We start from the raw sequence: 7,781 nt of genomic DNA, 5'->3' as shown, positions 1-7,781 counted from the left end.
GTGATTTTGCTCAAGGCCAGTTAGGCCACCAGCTTTGAAAGATCTACCTTAAATCAGACCATCCAAACGTTATAAATATATCATCTCTGCCTCTCCCTTTCTGCTGCTGCTGCTAAGTCGCGTCAGTCGTGCCCGACCCTGCGCAACTCCATAGATGGCCGCCCACCAGGCTCCGCCGTCCCTGGGATTCTCCAGGCAAGAACACTGGAGTGGGTTGCCATTTCCTTCTCCAATGCATGAAAGTGAAAAGTGAAAATGAGGTCGCTCAGTCGTGTCCGACTCTTAGCGACCCCATGGACTGCAGCCTACCAGGCTCCTCTGTCCATGGGATTTTGCTACACCTCCCCAAATTGCAAGAAACAGTAGAACATGGCTTTGCTTGACTAGCCGATTATTTTGATTGTCTTTTGGGGGGAGCTGACAGTCAGCAGATTAAGTAACTTGTCCTGAATCATGCAGCTAGTGAGTGTTGAGATGTTTCATCAAAGAGCTGGGGTCCTCGTCAAACAGTTTCCATCAGTTAATACCATAATTTGCTTTCCTCTTACAGGATGGGCTTTAACTTTCCAGTTCTCAATGACCTGTCTCACTTCTGCTAAAGTTCTATCCCTCAAATTGCCTCTGTGTCTTTTTGGCTCCCCTTCCTGACCTCCGTGCATGGAGCAGTTTTGCCAGGGAGTCAGGATAGGAGGAAAATTTGGTGTAGCTTCTTTGGAGGCAGATGGGCCTGGGTTCAAATCTTGGTTCATGACCAGCTAAGAGAAGACTTTGACTCCTTAACGGCTTTGAACTTTGGCCTGAGATATGACATCTATCAATCTTCTGTATTCTCAGGGTATGTATACCAGTGCACACCACCCACACATGTCCACATATGATAGGGTGCTAGTCGATGAGAGCAAAGCTGGAGTCTAACATCTAATGGGAAAATAATCTTCTTCATGGGGTTGAAGACCCATGGTTATTTATATAATGTAGCCATCACAGTGCCTGGCAATGAAAGGTGCTCAATAAATGAGAGATTTAAAAAGAAAGATGGAAACATGATTTACAAGAGCAATGGGCATGCTCAAGTGGTATTGTCCTTGCAGACTAGGCAAAGGCAGAAGAAAGGAAGCAAATGGGACTGGAATAGGTTTATACTTTCAGCTGATAAAAAATGATCACCTGCAGACAATACAGTATGGCTGTTGAGTTTGGGAATGTAGGGGTGGAAGGTAATATTATACCTTACTTCTCAGGTTTCAGATCTATTTTTCAACTTCCAGACTCCATAGAAAAAGTAAAGAAATGTACCAAGTAAGTAACAACCTCCCTGGATCTCAAATTTTTTTTTCTGATTTGCAAAAAGGTTATAATGTTTATTCCATGTTATTACAGTTAAATGAAATAAATTAACAAGTATATGCATATACTTGTCACTGGGCTTCCCTGGTGCCTCAGACAGTAAAGAATCTGCCTGCAGTGTGAGAGACTTGGGTTCAGTACCTGGGTTGGGAAGATCTCCTGGAGGAGGGCATGGCAACTCATTCCAGTATTCTTGCCTGGAGAATCCCCATGGACAGAAGAGCCTGGTGGGCTACAGTTCATGGGGTCACAGAGTCGGACACGACTGACCAATTAAGCACAGCACACATATGCATATAATATAAATTAGAAAAGTGTCAGATGCTCACCCTCTTGCCTGGCAGAGTCTCTGCTGGGTGTGTGGTAGAGCCAGGACAAGTAAATGAGGTGAAATTTCTTGAGGAAGTGGGTCAGTGTGCCCACAGATAGAAGGTAGAGGGGCAAGTGGCAGATTTGGAGAACAAAAATCCAGTCAGGGCTGTAGGGGGAGATGTTGCTGATGCCTGGGAGGGGAGGATGGAGGGCAGCCATGCTGGAAGCTTTGGGCTCTAGTCTAGGCTGCTCCAGACCAGTCAGACTTGGAAATGCTAAAAACACTGCCAGATCCTAAAAAAAGCACAATTACTAAGGCTCCCATACTCATCAGCAAAAATGATTTAGGCCTTTGTCCACAGGTCAAGAGGTGGGCTACCCTGAAGTCTTGCCAGTGAAACTGCTCAGAAATCAGTGGATTTTGGGGGCATGTGTGCACACATTGTGTTCTCCCACACCCTACACAGAGTATGACTTCATCTTTTCTCCAGCACCATATAAGATCAACTAGCTTCATATGCCCACCAGCAACTGGTACAGCTGATGTCAGTGCTGGTATAACTGTGATATATGTGTGGTGGTATCTCACTGTGGCTTTTTCTGGCATTTTCTCAATGCCAAATCATGTTGATTACTTTTTCATGTGCTTATTCTACACTTGTATAGTCTCCTCTGTGAAATGTCTCTTCATGTCTTTTGGCCATTTTCTATTAGACTATTTGAATTTTATTGCTCAGTTTTGAGAATTCATTATATATTCTAGCTACTAGCCCTCTGTCAGATATGTGGTTTGCACATGTCTTTTCTGTAGCCTGTATTTTCATCCTCTTAACAGGGCCTTTCACAGGGCAAATGTCTTCATTTTGATAAAGCTTAATTTATCAATTTTTTTATGAATTATGCTTTTGTTGTCATCTAAGAATTCTTTGCCTAGTCCTAGAAACTGAAATTTTCTCCTATGTTTTAAACTAAAGATTTTATAGATTTATGTTTTATATTTAACCCTATGATTCATTTTGAGTTAATTTTAAAATAATGTATGAGACTTAAGTCTAGGGTCATATTTGCCTATGGATGACCAATTGCTCCAGTGTCATTTGTTGAAAAGACATCTTAAGTAGTTTTTTTTTTTGCCTGTTCAATAAGTTTATTATTGTCTTATCTGAAAAATCTTGATAGAAAATTGTGGTTTGGTTTAACTCTCAGCAGCTCGTTCCTGAGCTCTAAGGAAGCTTGCCTTCTTCTGAGCTACCCGATCTTTCTTCTGGGCAAGTGACATTTTGGGATGGTTCCACCTCTTCTTTTTAACTTCTTTCTTAGGCTTCTTCTCATACACTGAATTCTCTCGTATTGCAGCATGAGCTTTCTTATACATCTCCTCCATCATGTCTGGAGTTACGTTGTTCTTTATGTACTGAGAGAATTGTTTCTTGTAAGCACCTTCATCTTCTTCAATCAGGTAACGCATGTAGTCTGCAACGTTCTGCCCCATGATGTGCTTTCGGTGTACCTCAGCACTGAATTCTTTGCTTTCTGAATCATAACCAGGGAATCGTTTGGTATTGTAAGGGATAGACAAGCCTCCATCGACAGCTCCCTTTAGGGCCCCAAAAACTTTATTCCCAGTAGTAGTTCTGGCAAGTCCTGCATCCAAGTAACAGGTGAAGGCACCAGGTTGACTATCAATGCTTTCCACATTGTATTCATCTCCAGTCACCTCAACTTGGCCTTCATAAATTTTGTCCATACCAAACCTATTAAGAAGACTGCGGGCCAGCAGCAGGCCAGTACAATATGTGGCAGCATAATTTGTTAGGCCAACCTTCACACCATATTTTGGGAGTTCATGAGCATAAGCTGCACAAACTATCATATCTCCTTCTATACGGGCATAAGCAATCTGACAAATGATATCTCTGTTCGTTACACAAACAATCAGTCTGTATTTAGGTGTGTTGTACTTATTTTTATCTTGGATTACCAATCGTTTCCGAGCATAGTAGTCAGTTTTGCCCTCTCGCCTTCTTCTGAATTTCACTTGGTATCTCTTGAAGTAGGCCTTGTTCTTGACAACTTTAATAAACCCCATCCTGCGGAACAGAACCCCGACTCTGCAGCTTGCCACAGAGCTGCAGAACCAGCACGGCTCTGGGAGGGGGGAGTTAAGTAGTTTTTAATGAGTAAAATCACCTAGACCTGGAGGTGCTAGATGTGGAGGTGCTGCTGAGCACCCCAACAGCTCTTGCAGCCTCTGTGAACTCTCCCTGCTAGGTTTCTAAGAATCCAAGAATCATCAACACAGTTGTTGATTTTGTGGATCTCTATGATCTGAGAGTATAAGTTACCACACCCACTTCCCCACTCTTGGACTCAGTCCTACTACTCTACCCCCATGCCTGGTGCCCTGAACCATGATACTTGGGGCACAGCACACTCAAACATGCCCCCACCTTACTGAAGTCAGTCCATAAATCTGGAAAAGGTAACTGCTTCTTCAAATAAGTGGACACTTATGCAAGTATACAGAGATCACAAAGAAACAGGGAAGCATGATATCACTAAAGGAACGAAGTAAATTTCCAGTAGATGACCCCAAAGAAATGGCAATCCATGTATTACCTAAAAGAATTCAAAATAATTCTTCTATAGATGCTCAAAGAGCTCAAGAGAATACAGATAAACAATTTAATGGAGACAGGAAAACATAAAAACAAAATGAGAAGTTAGCAAAGAGATAGAAAAAAATTAAAAACAAAACAAAACGCCATACAGAAACTTTGGAGCTGAAGAGTAAAATGACTGAACTGAAAAATTCAACAGAGAGCTTAAGTGGCAAACTGGATCAACCAGAAAAGTCAGTGAGTTTGAAAACAGATCAACTAAAATTACTCAGTCAGAGGGTAAAAAAAAGAAAAAGAATTAAAAAGGAATTAATAAGGCCTATGAGATATTGTAAAGAGAAACAATCCACACATCATTGGAGTATGAAGGAAAATAGGGGGTAGAAAGTTGATTTGAAGAAATAGTGGTTGAGAAGTTCCCAAACCTGGGTAGAGTTCTGGACATCCAAGTTCATGAAGCTAACAGACCACCCCCAAATTTCAATCCAAATCTATCTTCCCTGAGACACTAATAATAAAACTGTCAAAACTCAAAGATAAAGGGATAAATTTAAAAGCAGCAAAAGATAAAATTTCTTTCATTAAAGAGAACTGACATTAGACTATTTCCTGCAGAAACCTTGCAGGAGAGAAAAGAATAAATTACTAAAAGAAAAAGTTCCAAGAAAGAATACTTTATTCAGCAAAGCTGTCCTTCACAAATGAAGGCAAGATAAAGAATTGCCCTAATAAACAAAAGTGGATGAGGATCATCACCACTATTCCTGCCTTACAAAAGACACTGAAAAGAGTTCTTCAACCTGAAAGGAAAGAATGCTATTAAGTAATATAAAAACATATGAAAATATACATGACACTGGTAAATATAAATATATAATCAGATTCAGATTACTCTAATTTAATAATATGATAATGGATTAACCACAATTGTAGTGTAAAGGCTAAAGGCCAAAATTATTAAAAATAGCTTTAGCTACCATAATTCAATAATGAATACATAATATAAAATATGTAAATTATTGGAGGGGCAGTCCTAAGATGGCAGAGTAATAGGACAGGAAGATCACTTCCCCTCCCACAAGTTCCTCAAAAGATCATTTGAATGCTGAGCAGCTTCCACAAAACAACTTCTCAACGCTGGTGGAGGACAGCAGGCACCCAGAAAGGCAGCCCATTCTCTTTGAAAGGAGGTAGGACAAAATATAAAAGACAAAAAGCGAGACAAAAGAGTTAGGGACAGAGACCCATCCCAGGGAGGGAGTCGTGAAGAAGGAGAAGTTTCCAAACACCAGGAAACCTACCTCTCACTGGTGGGTCTGTGGGGAGTATTGGAATCTCAGAGGGCAACATAACTGGAGGAGGGGGAAACAAACCCACAGAATATGCGCCTAACCGCAGCTCGCAGTGGAGAAGTAGCCCAGATGCTCGCATCTGCCACCAGTAAGCAGGGGCTGAACAGGGAGGCATGGGTTGCATGCTTAGGGTAAGGACTGGGACTGAATGCTGTGAGGACAATCTGAGGGAGCTAACATGAGATAGCAACCCAAACTGTGGGATAGCCAGAGAGAGAGAGAAAAAAAAAAAAGAGAGAGAGAGAACTTGCCCATGAAAAGCTCTAACCTAAGGCACAGCCAGGCCTGCTCACAGATCAAAGGATTGAACGAATACCAAAGGAGAGCTAGACGGCTGCAGACTGGCCCATCCCCCTGCCAGGGGCAGAGAGGCAGATGGGCGACAGCCAGAGCAGGAAGGCAAGGGGCAATCTTGGCCCTAGAGATGGCATCCTCCACCAAATTGTGAGCAGGCTCCCAGTTGCTAACCAAGTCTTCCTGGGATCCTGAACTGTTGACATCTTCCAGGAGGGTCACAGCCACAGATCAGCTCCCCAGAGGAGACACATGGCACATCTGAGACGGCACTCTTGCAGCGCACCCAGGAATCTGAGCAGCTGGGACTGGGGAGGTGATTAAGACGCACAAACCACCTGGGACAGTGTGCTCACCAAGCACCTGGTTGGCTGAGCTGCTCGGACCTGGAAAGGGTACAAAACGCAGGCCCAACCGAGTCTGTGCCTTTGTGGAGTACCTGAGAACCTGAACTTGAGCAGCTTAGATCTGGGAAGTGCATGAAACCCAGGGCCTGCTTTGGAAAGTTCCGCCTGAAAAGCAACTTGGACCCTGAGCAGTGTAGACTAGGAAAGCACACATGCTGTGAGATGGGGCAAAGCCAGGGTGATCCCTACATTGTGAGCACTCCCCATCTACACCAGTGATATTTGTTCGCAGTGTTCCTCCCTCCCCACAGAACAACTCAACAAGTGAGCCTAAATAAGTGACCAACTTTGCTCCCTTGCATCAGGGCAGAAGTTAGACACTGGAGAGACTTGACAACAGAGGAAGCCAAAATAAACAAAGAAGAGGGAACCACTTTGGAAGTGACAGGTGAAACAGATTAAAATCCTGTAGTTAACAGTGACTAAGAATTGGAAGGGGTCTATAGACCTTGAGAGGAAGTATAAGCTGGAACAAGGAACTATCTGAAACTGAAATGACACCACACTGCCCTCAACAGCTCCAGAGAAATTCCTAGATATATTTTACTATTATCATTTTTTAATTTTTAAATTTTTTTAATTTTTAAGTTCTTTATTACCCCTTTTTCATTTTTATAACCTACTACCTTGCAAAAAAAGACCCTATTTTAAAGCAAATTTCATATATATTTTTAAATAATATTTGTGATTTTGATTTGTATTTCTAATAGTGTATTTTTGAGAATCTAACCTCTGCTCTAGATTTTTAATCTTTGCTTTTTGGTATTTGTTATCAAGTTTCTACATTTAAGAGTCTAATCTTCAGTACTCATTTTTACTTACGGGTGTGATTACTGGCTTGACTACTCTCTTCCCTTATGACTCTCCTTTTTCTTCCCCCAGGTCAAATCTATCTCCTCCCTCCCCCTTCTCTTCTCTACCTAACTCTGTGAATCTCTTTGGGTGCTCCGGGCTGTGGAGAACACTTAGGGAACTGATTACTGGCTAGATTGTTCTCTCCACTTTTGAGTCTCCCTTTTCTCCTCCTGGTAACCTCTATCTCCTGACTCCCTCTTCTCTTCTCTATATAATTCTGTGAACCTCTCTGAGTGTTCCAGACTGTGGAGAGCACATAGGGAATTGATTAGTGGCTAGATTGTGCTCTCCCCTTTTGATTCCCCCTCTTCTCCCCTTGTCACCTTTATCTCCCTCCTCTCTCTTCTTTTCTCCATGCAACTCTGTGAACCTCTCTGGATGTCCCTCACTGTGGAGAATCTTTTCACCGTTAACCTAAATGTTTTATCATTGGCGTGGTATGGATGGAGAAGTCTTGAGGCTACTGTAAGAATAAGACTGAAAGCCAGAAGCTGGAGGCTTAAATCCAAAACTTGAGAACACCAGAAAACTCCTGACTCCAGAGAACATTAATCAACAAGAGCTCATCCAAAAGCCTCCATACCTACACTGAA

General features: G+C 42.3%; 1 pseudogene across 1 annotated transcript; it reads right to left on the bottom strand.

Annotated features, from left to right (window-relative positions):
• Positions 1-2,780: 2,780 nt before the first annotated feature.
• Positions 2,781-6,442, bottom strand: LOC145542479 (large ribosomal subunit protein uL18 pseudogene; annotated as a pseudogene). The gene has a single exon (XR_014079885.1). The product of XR_014079885.1 is annotated as a large ribosomal subunit protein uL18 pseudogene (transcript).
• Positions 6,443-7,781: the final 1,339 nt, after the last annotated feature.

Source organism: Giraffa tippelskirchi, chromosome 3, assembly GCF_054371585.1.
Source record: "Giraffa tippelskirchi isolate mGirTip1 chromosome 3, T2T-mGirTip1v1.2.pri, whole genome shotgun sequence".
Lineage (NCBI taxonomy): Eukaryota > Metazoa > Chordata > Mammalia > Artiodactyla > Giraffidae > Giraffa > Giraffa tippelskirchi.
This window is presented reverse-complemented; position numbering and strand designations above follow the sequence as displayed.